This window comes from Sus scrofa, chromosome 13 (genome assembly GCF_000003025.6).
Source record: "Sus scrofa isolate TJ Tabasco breed Duroc chromosome 13, Sscrofa11.1, whole genome shotgun sequence".
Taxonomy (NCBI): domain Eukaryota; kingdom Metazoa; phylum Chordata; class Mammalia; order Artiodactyla; family Suidae; genus Sus; species Sus scrofa.
Window position 1 is genome coordinate 77,734,669 of NC_010455.5, and position 18,334 is coordinate 77,753,002.

Consider the following 18,334-nt stretch of genomic DNA (forward strand, 5'->3'; position numbering starts at 1 on the left):
CAGATTGCCAAGTGTCCCCTGGGAAGCAAAATATAACCTGCAGTTAAGAATCACTGAGCTGAAGGAATGATTTTTAAATATTTCTCTGCTTAAAATTCTCCAATGGTTTCTCATTTTACTTATAACAAAATCTGCACTCCTTAGAGTCCTTACTAACCCAAACATATCCTACATAATCCAAACTCTGGTCTACCCCTCTAATGTCAACGTAAAGCCACTTTACTCTTCTTGCATTATGCTCCCTCCAATGACCATGACCTCTCATTTCCTAAAATATCACAGCTATTTCTTGCCATAGAGATCCTGCCTTTGCTCTTCTTTGTGCCTGGACCATTCTTGCCAGGTTATATGCAAGCTCAGCTTAAATTTCACATCATCAAAGATGACTTTCCTGACTCTCCTTGTTTATGTATCCCATTATTATCCATCACAGTAATTCTCATTTATTATCTTATACTTCTAACATAGTATATGGTTATTTTGTTTACCTGATTGACTATCTCTCACATGAGGACAAATACCTTGTCTGCCCTATTCCCAGCATCTAGGCAAAATGAAATGAACAACTATTTATTAACTGAAGAACCTTAAGTACTAGGTAAGTTGGCATCAATAACCTCATCTCCACCTCCCTCTCATTCCCCATCTGTTTTTATGATCATCTCCATGAAGTGGAGGAAAGAATGTGGACATGAGAAGAAGAGCCTAACAAAGCCCTCATCTATAAAGTATATTTGCCATCATTATGTTCCCTGAAGCACTGGGTGCTGATTAAATGACATATGTAATGAATCTAAAGCACTTGAATGATGTGATAAAAAGCTTGTATTCAATAAATGATGGCTTTGTATTTAAAGTACCAAGCACAATATCTGTACAGACAATTGATAGTCTGTACAGAAAAATGATAGTCCTCTTGCCCTTTTTAAAACATCACTCTACCACCAACTAGCCTGAATATGGTAATAATGGAATTCTAAGAGATACCTCTCCCCTTCTGAGCCTCCAGGAATACAACATACCATACTAGGTGTAACATAGGTTAGACATTCATATATGTATGTTGACTAAGAAAAGCCAAATATTCATTAACTAAAGCTAATTCATCACAAAATGACTTCAGAATTGTATTTCAATTAGTTTCAGCAAACAAAATAACCATAAGCCTGATACAGGAAATATTGTTAGCTATTAAGGTTATCACATTGTTGTTACTATTATTTTGTTTCTTTGCATCACTATAGTTAATAGCTGCCATAGCCTATAGCATATATGCAAAACATTTCCATCATTGCAGAAAGTTCTATTAAACAGTACTGTATCTGACTACAGGATGGTTAGAATGCCTATTGAAATAATGCATTATCATATTTTCTAATTTTTTAGGAAATGCTTATTAGAAGAAAGCACTCTAAACCTAAAGTAGTTTTTAATCTAATAACTTTGACATGCAATGAAGAACTTGGATTTTGGTCCTATTTAACAAGTCAAATAAAAAAGTGGGGAAGGAAAGAGACTTTTTATAAGCATCTCTATTCTACAAGATAACCAAATAAATAAATTTTGTACTCCCTTTCTACCTTACCCCAGTAAACGCTCTCTCAGTCAAAGGTAATAATTTTTCCTTTTAGAAAAGGAATAAGTTATTATATCCAAGTATAATTATCAACATTAAAAAAAACTAACTTGTGATGCTGTATCATACATGCTTCTTTAACACAAATCTAGAAGAGGGTCTAACAATTAGCTCAATTTTAAAGTACTGATTAGGAAAAAAGATATTTTGAGATATCTGCAACATCTGCAACTTAATTTGAAAATACTTCTGGTTTTTATTGATAACAAAGTCACAGTATTGCCCATACAACTGAAATTTCTGGCCTACATTCAAAATTGAAGAAAATGCTACATCTCACCTAGAGGTTGGTGAAAATAAAAATATGATTATTTTTCCACCTAAGTTTATGAACCCCAGGTTTAAAAAAAAAAGATTGTTTAAACCATTAGACTTTAGAGTTAGAAAAACTTGGACTCAAACCTACCACTCCCTACCTAGACAACAGTGGCAAAAGATACTTAATCTCTATACTTCAAAGATCCATGAAATGTGATTAATACCAATGTAAGACTGCTGTGTTATTTAATTATTATCATGCTATACAACACAATATTTGACACATTCTCAATAAATGCGTATACTATTACAATCAATAACCAAATTCTGTCTGTACTTCACAACCTTATGTGTATCAGAAAGACAGAAATTTGATGTTCAGTTGTTCTGGGGTAGATTCCCAACCATTCTTTGGTATTTTTAAGGTTCTTGGGTCATTCTAATGTGTAGCCACTGACCTAAGGATAAAGTTCAAATTAGCCTGGCACACTAGGCACTCTGGTCACTGCCTACAGCTATATATTTTAATCAGTCCTATTAGGTAACCCCATGCTCTTCACATACAGTCAATTAATGCTTCCTCAGGAAATGGGCTACAGCATGGCTCTCCAACTTTCAGCCTGCATCAGAATCACCACAAAGACCTGTTAAAACACAAATTGCTGGTCTCTATCTCCAGAACTTCTGATTCAATTAGACTGAGTGAGGGCCAAGAACTTGCATTTCTAACAAGTTCCCAGGTAATGTTGATACTGCTTGTACAAAGAGCACAAATTAAGAACCACTAGGAGTTCCCGTCATGGCGCAGTGGTTAACGAATCCGGCTAGGAACCATGAGGTTGCGGGTTCGGTCCCTGCCCTTGCTCAGTGGGTTAATGATCCAGCATTGCTGTGAGCTGTGGTGTAGGTTGCAGACACAGCTCAGATCCCGCGTTGCTGTGGCTCTGGCGTAGGCCAGTGGCTACAGCTCTGATTCGACCCCTAACCTGGGAACCTCCATATGCCGCAGGAGCGGCCCAAGAAATAGCAAAAAGACAAAAAAAAAAAAAAAAGAACCACTAGCCATGACTAGATCACAACACTGTTCCTCTATATTCACCTGGAATGCCATTCCCATCTCTATCATCCCATTCTTTCCTGGCTAACTTTCACTTTTCTTTCAAATTTGCCTTCAGGAAGCATTTGCTCATTTCAACAAACCATGTCAAGGCTTTTATTACCTACTATAAAACTTATCTGCCAAAACACACACTACAGAAAGTTCTTAATGGTATACTACGCACAGGATAGATTATCTGCCACCATATACAATCTTCTGTAAGAATTGAGAAAGAAGACCTCCTTTGGGCAGACGAATTAGAAAATGATGAAAAAGCAAATGCAGAGTTTGTCAATCAGAATAAAATCTGGATTTCACCCCCCACTTAGCCCCTTGGCCAGGGCACCTTTATGTAGAGCACCAATTCCACAACCAGTCATGGCAGCCCTGGTGCAGCATACCACTAAAACACAAAGTAAGAGCACTCAGACCTTTGAGAAAGGGAAAGAGAGTGGGAGGAAGGGATAATAAGGCTATCTAGAAACAATTTTTGGAGAAGGTTATCACACCTAGTTTCTGAGTTCTGAATCGCCTTCTCTGTACATAAGACCTGTGCACTTTAATATCTTTATACCCACAGTATATAGCTCACTGTAGATGTTCAAATATTTGAATGACTCACAATGAATAAAATAATATGAAGACACTTGGTAATCTATCTCTTTCTCACCAAATAAAGAAGCAAACACACACCCATATCTGGAACCACAAACTGTAAATACTATCTAAACATTAACGTACTTGGTCTGTGCACTGATCAGCTAGGGGAAAACATGAATTATTCTAATAATCAGTTGGGAGATGAGGAGACAAAGGAGCCTGCATAACACACTTAGGTTTTTCAAAAATAAAGACTCAAATCAAAAACTTTGCATTACCTGATTCAGAGTTGATGGCCTGATTATTTCAACAGGGACTAAAAAGTTTACAGGAATATTGGAAACTAGGTCTAAGATACTAATTTTGCATCAAAAAAATTGAGACTCAAAGGAGTAATGACTCAAAGACACAGAGCTAATAACAAAGACACAAAGCTTTTTAATAAAGCTGTAATTAAAACTGAGTCTCTGGCCTACACCAGCTTTCTCTCTACATCATGCCCCCTTTACATTTATCGAACATCAACTATCTATAAGTTGAAAGAAAAAAAAACAACAACAGTTTTGTTGCCTGTACTTCTTTTTTTTTTTTAAATCTTTTTAGGGCCACACCTGTGGCATATGGAGGGTCCCAGGCTAGGGGTCCAATCAGAGATGTAGCCGCCAGCCTACACCAGAGCCACAGCAACACAGAATCCAAGCCGCATCTGAGACCTACACCACAGCTCACTGCAATGCCAGATCCTTAACCCACTGAAGGAGACTAGGGATCAAACCCACATCCTCAGGGATGTTCGTTAACTGCTGAGCCATGACGGGAACTCCTGTACTTCATTTTTATAAGAGGAAAAGCAGCCATCTAACCATCTTATTTTTGTCTAAGAACTTACTCCAGAGGTAACTTTCAAGATATATTTTATTCTTGGTAAACAGTCATTCCCAGTCTCTTTGTTTGCAAAATTATACATACAAAGCTGATACTCATAAATAAAAATCCTGATATAGCCATCAAATTTCTCAATCACAAAGAAAACAATACCTTTCCAAGATACAGTACTTTCTAAAGAAAGAGTCTGATTTTTAAAATATTTTTAGCAATAAGCAGAAAACTCTGGCTATACAACCCTCATCTCTCAATTAACCAGAGTACCTCATCCTCTGGCCACTCTAATAAAGTTTATAATTCAACTAGTTTGACGTGCTGATAAGAACCTGCTAACACTATGTATTAATAAGAACCAATTTAAATTCTTTGCTTCTACAAAGTAATCTCATGATTTATCTGTGTTATAATTCTACTCACCTAAATTTAATATCCTCTGAATATACATACAATGCAATATAGTCTAGCAGCTAAAATCTAACTTTTTAACCATTACAACAACCTATGAGGCATGTTTTTATTATTCCCATTACACAGATGAGGAAACTGAGATTTAGAGAGGTTAAGGAATTTGCCCAAGTTTTATTTATCTAGTAAGCGGATGTGTTAAAATCTGACACAGGCAGTGGGACTCAGGTGTCAGGAACTCTCTTGGACAATAGACAATGGCTTTCTTAGCCCTTTATCATGTGATAGTACTTCCTTCATCTGTGAATATACAAACTTTTTAACAAACCCCAACAGTACAAGATGCATAAATTAATTTAGCCTTTAACAATAAATAAAGTAGAACACTGTTTAAGATTTTATTTAGGATAGAACATGACAGAAGATAATATAAGAAAAAGAATACACACACACACCTGGTTTACTGTGCTGTATAGCAGAAATTGACACAACACTGTAAATTAACAACACTTCAACTAAAAAAAAAAGATTGTCCTTAACTTTGTCTTCCACTCTGTCATATGCTACACATATGCTACTTTGTACAATCTCTACTAGAGAAAAGAGAAAGCTACCTCTCAGTACTCTCACAAATGAGACAGGAAAATGAATAACCTGATATAATCAGAATCAATAGACCTTTAGGATGAAAGAGGGAACTGGGTATCTCAAAAAAGATAACCAGGTCATGTTCATGCTTGGCAATGTATAAAACACTTTTTTTCTGCCTCTCTAAGACTGAGGAGACAAGCAGAGGTGTCTCAAATCTCTACTTGAACCTTTAAACAAACTCAACAATTACGAACAGAAATCTTGTCAGAGAGCCTAAAAACAGTACAGGTAATACTTAATTATTGTTATCTCATTCAGGAAATAAAAGGACTACCCTGAAAAAAGTCTTCTGTTTCATGTCTGTCACTTCCTGACACATTAAAAATAAAAACATTATTTGGGAGGACCTGACAAGGAGAAGGACATGTCCTCTTACCTCTGCACTTTATGCTTCCAAAGTATCCTGAACCTAATGCTCTTCATAACATTTCATGTATTATCCCTGATAGTTTGTTTTGTTTTGGGGGGAGTTTAAGTTTTTGATCTCTCCCAAAAGAACAAAAGCTGTTCAAAAGAAAAGCCTATGTATAACAACTTTGTATACTCACTACTGTTCATGGAATAGGCGCTCATAAATATATGTTGAAAGAATCCTAATTGGATTCCCATCATAGAGATGAGACAACCGAGGCCTCTAGAGATTAAATGTTCTACTCAAGACTACACAACTCATATAGTAGAAAAGAAAAGAAAATCAAATCTCTGTAAAATAAACTTCAAAATGCGAAGAGTTTCAACAAGCATAAATAAGGCTGAGAAAAAAATGCCCCTTTAAGAAACTTAAGAGTCTGGGTTCTGAAAGTAATCCTGGATTTAAATCCTGGCTCTATCATTTACAAGCCGTGTGGCCTGGCAACAATTAGTCTACAAAATATTGTGCCTTACGAACACCACCACTTACCAAATCTTATGTTGCCAACAATAAATGCAATAATGTATTTGCAATCAATAAAAATACAAAAAGGGTGATAAATGTTGGCTGAAGTTAATCGGAAAGATTAACACAGATCCTACAGCTCAGTATTCATCTGCTTTTTCTGTTCTTCCTTTGTTGTAAGCTATATCAATTATACAGCACAATACATTAAAACCTAGATAAGAGTTTAAAGAGTTATAAAGTGGGAGTACCTTGATGGCTCAGAGGGTTAAGAATCTGTCATTGTAGCTGCAGTGGCATGGGTTTGATCCCTGGCCCAGGAGCTTACACATGCCATGGGCAAGGCCAAAAAAAAAAGTAAAGAATTATAAAGTGAACACTCCATGTCACTACTACTAAGACCAAGGAACAGAAGGAGTTCCCAGCTGGCTCAAAGGGTTAAGGATCTGGTGTTATTAGTGCTGGGGGGAGGTGTGATCTCTGGCTGGGGAACTTCTGCATGCCGTGGTCATTGCCAAAAAAAAAAAAAAAAAAAGGAGTTCCCGTCGTGGTGCAGTGGTTAACGAATCCGACTAGGAACCATGAGGTTGCGGGTTCGGTCCCTGCCCTTGCTCAGTGTGTTAACGATCCGGCGTTGCCGTGAGCTGTGGTGTAGGTTGCAGATGCGGCTCGGATCCCGCGTTGCTGTGGCTCTGGCGTAGGCCGGTGGCTACAGCTCCGATTCGACCCCTAGCCTGGGAACCTCCATATGCCACGGGAGTGGCCAAAGAACCAAGAGATAGCAACAATAACAACAACAAAAAGCCAAAAAGCCAAAAAGCCAAAAAAAAAAATACTCCAAGCACTTCTCTACAGTGTGTCCCTCCCTCATCACAAACTTGAGAGGTTTAGTCAAATCTAATGAACTTAATTCAGTTAATTTAAGAGTAAGTTTAATTTAACCTATAAAACATCAATATAATAGTAACTTCTTCACAAGGCTATTGTAAAATATTTACTGGTACACAGTAAATGCTCAATGAGTGTTTTCTTACATATACATTATACACCACAACAAAAGCATGGTAGGGGGAGAAAAGAAGAGGATATACAAGTCTGTAATCAATTCGGTGAGAGCATAAAACCCATAAAGAAGTACAGTGCAGAGAGCTGGAATGCTAGGATGGGGCCATGTAAGGAACAGAACAAAAACCTAAGCTAATAACATAGGGAAAATTGAGAAAATTCACTGCACACTTTTAATTCTCCATGAGCCTCTTGCTTTTCTGAATATCTTAAAAACAGAGACATCAACTAATTTTGATCCATCTCTTCAAGTATATTTGTACAATGAATAGTCTCAGAAAAGAGAAACAGCATCTCTCTCAGAGAAAAGGGGAGGCATGCTTAGGACCCATTTTGAATATCTGGATTTCTCTAAGTTTGGGATTCTTTTCCTCTAACACAACCCCTTGCATATACAGGTATCACACCTTCATTCTACCATGTACAAACTGGGGCTCCAAAACCTGATACACTGAGGTACTTGTACTACTGCTACTGCTATTGCTGTAATGCACTGTTCATCTCTGATCAAGCAGTCTCATGACTTCATGTTGTAGCTGGTTAATTTGTTAGCCTACATATAAAAAGAGTAAAATCTCAAAACTTTCACAGTTCTTGACAGGCATTAGAACATAATCAACATTCACTATAGCTAAGAGATTCCAGTTCCATACTGTCAGAAAAGGGCAAAAAAGCAAAACTCAACTATATGCTGCCTTCCATATTTTAAATATGAAGACAAAAGAGAGAAGTGAATGCATGGAGGAAGAGACATTACAGAAATAATATAAGCTCAAGAAAGTTGGACTAGCCATATTAATATCAGAAAGAGTAGATTTTCAAGGCAAAGACTACTACCAGGGATAAAGAGGGACATTTCATAATGTTATAAAGCCTAATTCATCAGAAAGACATAATAATCATAAATTATATGTGCCTGATAATGGAGTGTCAAGACACATGAAGTAAAAATTAATGAAATTTAGGGAGAAACAGGTAATTCCAGTCATAGTTGGATATTTTAACATCCCTCTCAGAAGCTCAGAGAACTATACCAAAAAACAAAACCAAACAAACAAAGACATAAATGATTTGAAAAATGCTACCAAAACATTGCAATCTAATTGATATTTACAGAACACTACACCCAACAACAGCAAACCCAAGTTCTTTTTAAGTCTGAAAGGTACACTGACCTTTAAACCATATGATAAAACATATGATGAACCATAAAACAAAGTTCAATAAATTTAAGATTAAAGTCATAGAGTATATTTTCATCAAAATGAAATTAAGTTATAAATAATAAGATATCTAATATAATCCCAAATATTTGAAAATTAACACACTTTGAAATAGTCTTTGGGTCAATGAAGAACTCACAAAGCACTTCAGAAACTATTTTAAACTAAATGATAATAAAAATATCAAGGAGTTCCCATTGTGGAGCAGCAGAAATGAATCCAACTAGTACCCATGAGGATGTAGGTTCAACCCCTGGCCTTACTGAGTGGGTCAGGAATCGGGTGTTGCCATGAGTGGTGTAGGTCACAGAGGCAGCTCAGATCCCACACTGATGTGGCTGTGGTGTAGGCCGGCAGCTGTAGCTCTGATTCAACTCCTGGCCTGGGAACTTCCATATTCCATGGGTGTTGCCCTAAAATGCAAAATCTAGGGAATACTGCAATGCTTGGAGGAAAATCTACAGCTTTGAATGCTTGTATTAGAAAATAATAAATGAAACCTACCACCACTTAAAAAAACTAGAAAATGAAAAGCAAAATGCACCGGGGGGAAAAAAAATTATAAAGAATAGAAACAAATGAGAGAAAAACATGAATGGAGAAAATTAACAATGTTATTTTTGAAAAGATATACAAATTGATAAACCAAGAATTAGACTGGTCAAGTGAAAAATCACACATTAACACTACCAGAAATAAACACCACTACACCAGTAACACCACTACAAATCCTACAGCCATTCAAAGGATAACAGGGAATCATATCTCAATAAATTTCTTTAAAAACACAACAAAACTGACTTACAACAAAATCTGAATAGCCCTATGTCTAGTAAAAAAAAAAAGTGATTTTGAATTTACCAAGTTTTCCCACACACACGCACAAAGTTCCAGTCCAGATAGTATCACTGATAAAGTCCATCAAAAAAAGAAAAATCAACATCAGTATTACACAAAGTTTTTCAGTAAGTAAAGGGAATATCTCCCCAGCTTATTTTATGAGGCAATCATAATTCTAATACAGAAACCTAACAAAGATACTATAACCAAAGAAAACTACAAATATCCCTGATGAAGAAATATCCCCAAATCCTAACAAAATATTAAACATAAAGAGGATAATATCCTGTGACTTAATGAAGTTATCCTAAGAATCAAAATTATTTTAACATTTGAAACAAACAAGGGTTTGAAAATCAGTGGTAGAATGATGAACATTTTGTTTCTAAATTTTAGCTACTGTAAACAAGGGTATTGTGAACACGTGTGTACACATATGCCAGTTTACAAGAATTTCTCTCATCAGGGATATAAAGGCAGAAGTAAAACTGCTAGGTCTAAGGTACATGTATTCTTCAGCTTACTACAAAAGTCATTTTCTTTTGCAGAAATGAGAGTCTTATTTCTGCACATTTTCATCAACACTTAATATTATCAGAATTTTGTTTGTTTTAAGCCACATCCACAACACTCAGAAGTTCCCAGGCTAGGGAATAAGAGCCACAGTAGTGACATTTTGCCAACATCAGATCCCCAACCCATTGAGCTACCAGGGAATTCCTCTAAGAATTTTTAATGTTTGCCAATCTGATGGAAGTAAAATGATTTCTCCTGATTTACTCTGCACCCTCCCAATTACAATGGGATTATAATAGGGCTTTTCTAACTATGGGTTACTGTAAGGCATGATATCACACAGGTGACTTGCAACCAGCATTCTTAAAAAAAAAAAAATTAAAATATCAGTGTGTACTGCATAAAAGTTAAATGTCATTTCGATTGTGTGTATGTCTGTATTAGGTTACAACAAAAAATGTTTTTGTTTTGTAACTATGAACTTCTAACAAGATAAAAAGCCATCTCTAGAACTCCTTAATTACAGCAAAACTCCTAAGAAACTTTTAGGCAACTAACTGGTATATCATTTAGGCCCATAACACATAGAGTGTGTTTTATAAAGAAGCTGGGACCTGAGCTGTCCTTTAAGCACTAACTGGCAAGAATACAAAATAAGAAAAGGAGGGAGGAGTTCCCACTGTGGCTCACAGGTTAAGGAACCCAGGTAGTATCCATGAGGACACGGGTTCAATCACTGGCCTTAGTGGGTTAAGGATCTGCAGTGCAGTGAGCTGTGGTATAGGTGGAAGACGCAGCTCTGATCTGGAGTTGCTGTGGCGTAGGATGGCACTTACAGGTCGGATTCAACCCCTAGCCTGGCAACCTCCATGTGCAGCACTGAAAAGACAAGAAAAAAAAGGAGGAGGAGTTCCCATCATGGCTCAGTTGTCCCGAGCTGTGGTGTAGGTTGCAGACACGGCTCAAATCCCACGTTGCTGTGGCTCTGGCATAGGCCAGCGGCTACAGCTCAGATTGGACCCCTAGTCTGGGAACCTCCATATGCCACAGGTGAGGCCCTAGAAAAGACAAAAAAAAAAAAAGGAAGAAGAAACCTAAGAGAAGCAATAAGGGATGAATTAAAACATACAAAAATGACTCTATAAAACCAACTGATCTAACTATGACCTACTTAAAACTGCTTAAAAAGAATCACATTTCTCAATAAGACAAGATTTCTCTCAACACTAAAAGATATGAAGCTGAGAGCCTATCCTTTTGACTACCAAAATGACAGGAAATTGATCCCTCCTTCTCTGTAGATACACCCTAATTCCCACCTCAAGAATCATTTCTTTCTTGGGCTTATGCAAGAGCATCTTGTTATATCTCTGCTTCTTACTTTTCCCCACAGCATGTATGCTAGAGCAGCAAGAATCATCTGAATTCTAGAGATTCACATTTTAATTCAGCTAATGAAGATTTACCAAGCTCTTACTTCATCACTTCTCTATTAAGAAATTAAGCTGTATCTCCCAAACAACTTTAACACCTGGTTATAATCTCTAAATCTTGCTATTCTTAACTAAAACTGTCTTGTCTTCTCTTGAAGATATTTTGCTTCTTGGACTGTAAAACCTCCCACATACGAAAATGAAATTTTTTGCTACCCTCTTTGTCCATCAGTAATATCCCTAATCTATTTAGATAATATTCTCTTTCATAATTCCTTCCTCAAAAGTTGCTGGACTAATCACAACACAGCAACTGGTGCAATGAGTTTATGAAACTACTTGTCATTTAATAGGAGTGTGCTCTTGAAGCATTTAAATTCCTTAACTTCCCTGAGATTCAATCTCATCTCTAAAATGAGTAAAACAATAGGTATCAAGCAATAATGAGAATTACATAATTTCTATTGCTTTTTTTTTTGCTTTTTAGGGCCACACCCATGGCATACAGAAGTTCCCAGGCTAGGGGTCCAATAGGGAGCTATAGCTGCTGGCCTATACCACAGCCACTGCCACAGAGGATCCAACCCAAGCCCCATCTGTGACTTACATCCTGGATCCCCAACCCACTGAGGGAGGCCAGGGGTCAAACCAGCATTCTTATGGATACTAGTCAGGTTGCTGAGCCACAATAGGAACTCCTCTATTGTGTTTCTTTTCGCTTATTTTTAAAATTTTATTTTTACTTTTAATTTCCTTTAAACACAATAAAATGCTTTTATAGAGGGAGGCACTTCAACCGATGTACCAGGAAGTATGCAAAGGAAAAAGTGTTAAAACAAAACAAGTTTAAGTAAATTTACCAAGTGAGGTTACTGCTCTGCCTACATGCTCTTCTTACACAGCCACACTTCCTATACATTCAGACTCTACCGAAGCAACTGTAAAGATGCTTCTTTCTCCATAGCAGGCAAAATTCTAATAATCCTCAATGACCCACACCCTGTATATTCCCCTCTCTTGAGTATGGGAGAGATGATGGGATATCACTCCTGTGATTGTCATATGGTAAACAGATTTTTGTGTATGTATTTAAGGTTCCTAATCAGTTGAGTTCACCAAAAAGAAGATCATCCTGAGTGGATCTGACTTTCTCATATCAGCTTTAAAAGGGGTTCTTAAAAAGGAGTCCAGGAGTTCCCATCATGGCTCAGTGGTTAATGAATCTGACTAGGAACCATGAGGTTGCAGGTTCAATCCCTGGCCTTACTCAGTGGGTTGAGGATCTGGTGTTGCCTTGAGCTGTGGTGTAGGTTGCAGATGTGGCTCAGATCCTGCATTACTATGGCTCTGGTGTAGGTCGGCGGCTACAGCTGATTCGACCCCTAGCCTGGGAACCTCCATATGCCTCGGGAGCAGCCCAAGAAAATCACACACACAAAAAGAGTCCAGAGGTCAGAGATAGAGATGAAAGTAAACAGTCCTGATGTGAACTGCTCAGGTGGACACATGGTAAGGAACTGAGACAGGTCCCTGGCCAACAGCAAGAAGATGACAACTTTAGTCATATAGCCACAAGGAAATCCTGCCAACAAGTAATGAGCATGGGAGAAGATCTTGAACCTCAGATGAGAATCGCAGCCACAGTTAACATCTTGATTTTAGCCTGGTGAGATGCTGAACAGAGAACCCAGCTATCAGGTAACCCAGATTTCTCACCTATAGAAATTGTAAAAGAGTAAATAGGTATTATTTAAGCTAGTAACTTTGTGGTACTTCTCCATACATAAAAAGAAAACTAATACACTTCTTCAATAAAGAACAAAGCAGCAAAGGAAAAAAGGGGAAGAAAAATCTTTTTCATGAGTGCACTGTATCTCCTCACAGCACTGATTATAAAGATATACAGAGCCAGAATCAAGAGGAAAAGATCAAAACTGTGTAAAATTGCAGACATTTTGCAAGTTTTAATAATTAAGAAGGGCTTCGTGTGTGTGTTTTTTTTAGGCTGCACCCACAGCATATGAAAGTCCCCAGGCTAGGGGTCCAATCAGAGCTGCAGTCACAGCAAGATTCAAGCTGCATCTGCGATCTACACTCCAGCCCATGGCAACATCAGATCCTTTAACCCACTAGGTGAGGCCAGGGATCCAACCCACATGCTCATGGATACTAGTCTGATTCTTAACCCACTGAGCTATAACGAGAATTCCCATAATTAAGCAGGGATTTTTCATATACATCCACATAATTTACTACCTTCATTATGGCGATAAAGAAAGTAAGGCTGGAAGAGTTACACCGCAAAGGTCACAAACCTAGAGAATGTTGAAAGTAACTTAAGGAGTTCCCTGGTGGCCTAGCAGGTTAAAGATCCAGCAGTTGTCACTGCTGAGGCTAGGGTCACTGATGCCGCACGGGTTCAATTCCCGGCCTGGGAACTTAAGCATGCGGCAGAGTAACTTCATTCCATGGCTCGCTCTCTCCCCCATACCACAGCTCCCTTAAGGCTTTAAAGGAGACTTTCAAACCAACAGTATTTGTATGCTATCTTCAAAGGAAGCAGTCCTTGCAACCTAACAATTTTCAATATTTCATATCTATTTAGAACCCCTTAGCTTTGTCAGAACAACGGAAGGAAAGTGGATATGAGAAATTTCCAGTCAAAAGCAGTTTGGTTGTAAAAATGACCACTGATAGGCCATCTGAATAAATTTAATGTACATCTTAAAATGTAAAGAAAAAACTGTAATCAAAACATTTGTCGATTTTCTAAAACTTTATTAAGATAGCAAGCAATCTGTATTACAACTTTTCTCAAAGATCAAAAAGTAAGTAAACAACCTTTCAGAATCTTTCACTATTTCTCACCTTGGGATTTTCAGCCTGTAAATTCTTCAGACGTTTTAAATAGAAGAATGTGGTACAATGTATCATACAAGTTTTTTTTCACTGTTGTATTTCCCTAGGAAATATCATCATCAGAATTTACAATTTTCTTTTAAAAAGTGCACGGAAATCAAAAAGGTGGAGTCAAATTCCACATAAGTTACAAGTCACATAACTTTATGCCAACTCAGATACTTTCACAAACATTAACTGTATTTGTTAACAGATGCAAAATAAAGTTCTCTCTAGTCACAACTACAAGAAAGAATAAACTATATTCATCATCTTAACACCAACTTTAACAGCAAATAATTCGCTATTGTCACATACAAACAGCATTGTTTTGAGGCTATAAACGTTCAAAACCATCCCATGATTTATACGCCCGGGACATGATTCTCTGCAATATGAAAAGAATTGATAACATTTCAAATGTGGGTAGAAAGGGTGACGTGACAATCCTAAAACCTGAAAATTTCTTAATCCGAACAGCAGACAAGAAGCACCCAGTTCGGACTCTCCAATAGAGGCCCAGGTCCAACTCCAGGCACTCCAGTTTCCCAGCTCTTCACCCCGCCCCCACCCCGAGAAAGGAGGGAAAACAACTTTTATTGGCCTCGCCTCCCGGGGGACTGGCAAACTAGCGGGGCAGTGCTTCGGCCTGGACACGTTTCACAAGGAGGCCTCCGTCGGGGGCGGGGAGAGCAGATAGCGGGAAAGCCCGGCTTCGACGTCCCCTCGGCCCCAGTCGCCAGCCCCCCGCTCCACCCTACAGAGAAGAGGCCTGAACCGGCCGCCACGCCGAGAGACCCCCAGGCCCCTCCGCCGGGCCGAGCTCGTTGTCATGTGACGACGCCGCCGCTAAAACACCGCAGAAACGCAGGGCGGCGGAAAGCATTCGCACCAGCCTGCCCGGGCCCGGCCCCGCCGGGCGCGGGCGAGTCCCGAGAGTCCGGGCGGGGGGCGGAGGGCGGGCTTGGCGGCGGGCCCGAGCGCGCCACAAAGGCTTCCGCGCCCGTCGCCGTAGTGCCCGAACGGGCGGGGGCACAATTTTCGGGGCCCGCGGGAGGAGTAGAGAGCGACGAGGGCTCCGGGGTGCCCACCGCGCCCACAGCCGTCCTCCCCGGAGCCCGGACGGCCGGCGACCGCCGCGCCCCGCACAGGCCCGCGCGGCCTCCCTCCCCCGCGCGGGGCCCGCGCCCGGCCCGCCCGCTCCCTGCTCGCGCTCTCTCGCTCTCGCCCGGCCTCCATCTTGGATCGGCGCTTCCAGCCCCCGCGCCGCTGCCGCCGCATTCCCCCTCTTTCCCGCCCCCCGCCGCCGTCGCCGCCGCCCGCACTCACCTCAGCTGCCCATCCGGGCGCCGCCGGCCGTCGACCTAGTTTCCCCCCAAAAGTCTCCGGTGTGTTATTCCCGATGTGGGGGGGTTGTTACGGGGTGGTCGCCGGGGGTTCGGGAGCGGGGGCCGCGCCTTCAACGGAGCTGCAATCCTAACCCGCCATCTGGTGGCATTTTCCACACGCCAATGGCGCCGCTGCAGACTTGGGTCCGGACCGCCCTCTGCTGGCCGCGGTGCTTACTGCCTCGCTGACGGGACGGGCCTGCCCGGAAAGGGGAGGGAGTTGAGGCGCGAGCTAGGGGCCATAGCGGGGACGCGCGCAAACGCTTTCCTGTGGGGATTGCGCGCACGCGCACCAGCGGGGCGGGAAACGTGGCCGCTGCGTGACGGCCCGGCCCCCGCACGGAGCGCTGGCCCAGCTCAGCCAATCGCGAGCGGCGGATACCTCTCAGTGAGGGCGCTGTGGACGGTTCGTGGGCCGCCCGAGGCGGGCGGAAGGATGGCCACGGTGGCGCCTGCGCGGCCTGCTAGCCGAGTTGCCGCCCGCCATTTTTGGAGCTTTTCCGAGACCTGGGAGGGAAACACGCCCCTAGCCCCTACACCGAGGCCCCTCCCCAGGTCGCGGGACTGGCGCTTCCCCGCAGCCCCGCCCGGGTTCTGGCGCCCCCATCCCCCCGCCTGTGATATGCTCTGCGGAAACGTAAGGGGGTGGTGGCTCGAAACCATTCCCCCGCCTCCCTTAGGTTTAACAAGGGCCTCAGAGATTAGCTTTGTATTAGCGATTTATTGTTGACCATAGGCGAGGCGATCTCCCTGGCGGGGGCGAAAAGGTTTAGAGAACTGTTTGGGACCTCCCTCGCCGCCGATCTAGATGCTACAGTGCCGGCCCCAGGCCGATTGGCGTCGTCCCTGCCTCTGTAAAGCGGAGCCTCTCCTTAGTGCCGGCTTTGCATAAGGCGGCAGCATTGGCTAGTTAGTGAGAAAAGAATGTTGGTAGACTGGGAAAATACAGCCTCAGCTTTGGAATCAGATTTCTCCTTCCACAGCCTGGGACTACTCTTCAGTAGCTCTGAAATGGACGTCAGAATCCTAGCCTTTTAGCTGCCAAAAAGCAAACAATTGACAACGTGAGATCATGAGCAAAATGTTTTATACCCATAAATGTCGCCTCTTCCTCTGTACCCGACTCTCTGTGGCCTTGGCTCCTACCTTTCACCCACTCAAACTTACCAATACAAAAGTGAATCCTTAATCTCCCAGTTCTTCAGCCCTATTTATTACTCAATTCTCTGTTGCTATAGCCAGCTTTATTTCTGTATTGCCTTAGAATTGCTCAATTCCTTTGGAGCCCTAAGGGCCAGTCTCCAGTAGATTACCCCTATTTCTTTTGCTTTTTTGGGGGGGGGGCGCCCTCAGCATATGGAAGGTAAATGGGAGTTCCCTGGGCAGGGATTTAACCAAGGCTGAAGCTGCAACCTATGTCACAGCTGTGTCAGTGCCAGGTCCATAGCCACAGTGGGAACTCTAGATTATCCTTATTTCTGATTTCGCTCCCAAGAATCACAAGGTGGTTGGATTTTCACTGGGGGAAGTCACAGTTTACCTTGTTGGGTATAAATTTGTGGCTGGTCTCCCACTTAAAATTTTTTTTTACCAATCTTTGGTTCACTTCCTATCGTATTCTCTTCAAGGACTTGCTTTCCTTGTTAAGGTGCCAGTCTCAACCCATTCTAATAGATAAAGTCATCTAGTTTGCAGGGATCAAAGCTATAGGATTCCATTTCTGGTATGATATTGTCTCCATCCTGTTGATGATCACTCAGGTTCTCAACAAATTAATCTCTTCTCCCCTTCTCTCCAAACCAAGTCCTTCTCCCTGGACTACAGATGCCATCCCTTCCCATTTCCTCCTTCTACAACTACTTTGCTAGGGTTTTATATCTTAGCCATTGGCCTCTTCCTGATTTTCAGAAGACAGCTTCCACTGCCTTTTTTTTTTTTTTTTTTCTTTTTTGGAATTTAGGGCCACACCCACAGCATATGGAATTTCCCAGGACAGGGGCTGAATCAGATCTACGGCTGCTGGCCTATGTCACAGCTACAGCAAAGCAGGATCTGAGCCGCATCTGTGACCTAAACCACAGCTCGTGGCAATGCCAGATCTCTAACCCACTGATTGAAGCCAGGGATTGAACCCACATCCTCATGGTTACTAGTCAGGTTCATTACCTACTGCTGAGCCACAATGGGAACTCCTCCATTGTCATTTTTTTAATTTCAGTGCTACTACTCCCTCCATTTACTGTACTATCAACCTTCTTGCTGTCACATTTCTCAAAAGAAGCAGTCAACTACCTTCATTTTGACCTTACTCCTTAGCTTTTATCAGTCTGACCTCTAATAGCAAACTGAAATTATACTTTTAAGGTCATAAGTGTTCTAACTTCCACCCATTTTCTCATTCCTCATTTTCTCGGCACTCTCAATCCTTATCCCCTCCTTGAAATCCTATTTCCTCCTTTTTAAAGACAATTCCTGGAATCTACAACCTACCTGGTTTACTGGTCTTCTGATTCCTTTTCTATCTCCTCTGTATTTCACTCATAGTTCAACTCCTCGCTCT

At 41.0% G+C, this 18,334-nt stretch overlaps 1 protein-coding gene across 3 annotated transcripts in view; it reads right to left on the bottom strand.

Annotated features, from left to right (window-relative positions):
* STAG1 (stromal antigen 1) overlaps positions 1–18,334 on the bottom strand; it is a 541,662-nt gene that overhangs the window by 412,797 nt on the left and 110,531 nt on the right. For 2 of the 3 annotated variants that reach the window (XM_021071121.1, XM_021071122.1), the window contains exon 5: positions 15,716–15,973. The gene's annotated coding sequence lies outside the window, so the exon portion shown is untranslated. Of the gene's footprint in view, positions 1–14,356; positions 14,451–15,715; positions 15,974–18,334 lie in introns of those variants that run through there. The other variant, XM_021071123.1, reaches the window with a different exon arrangement.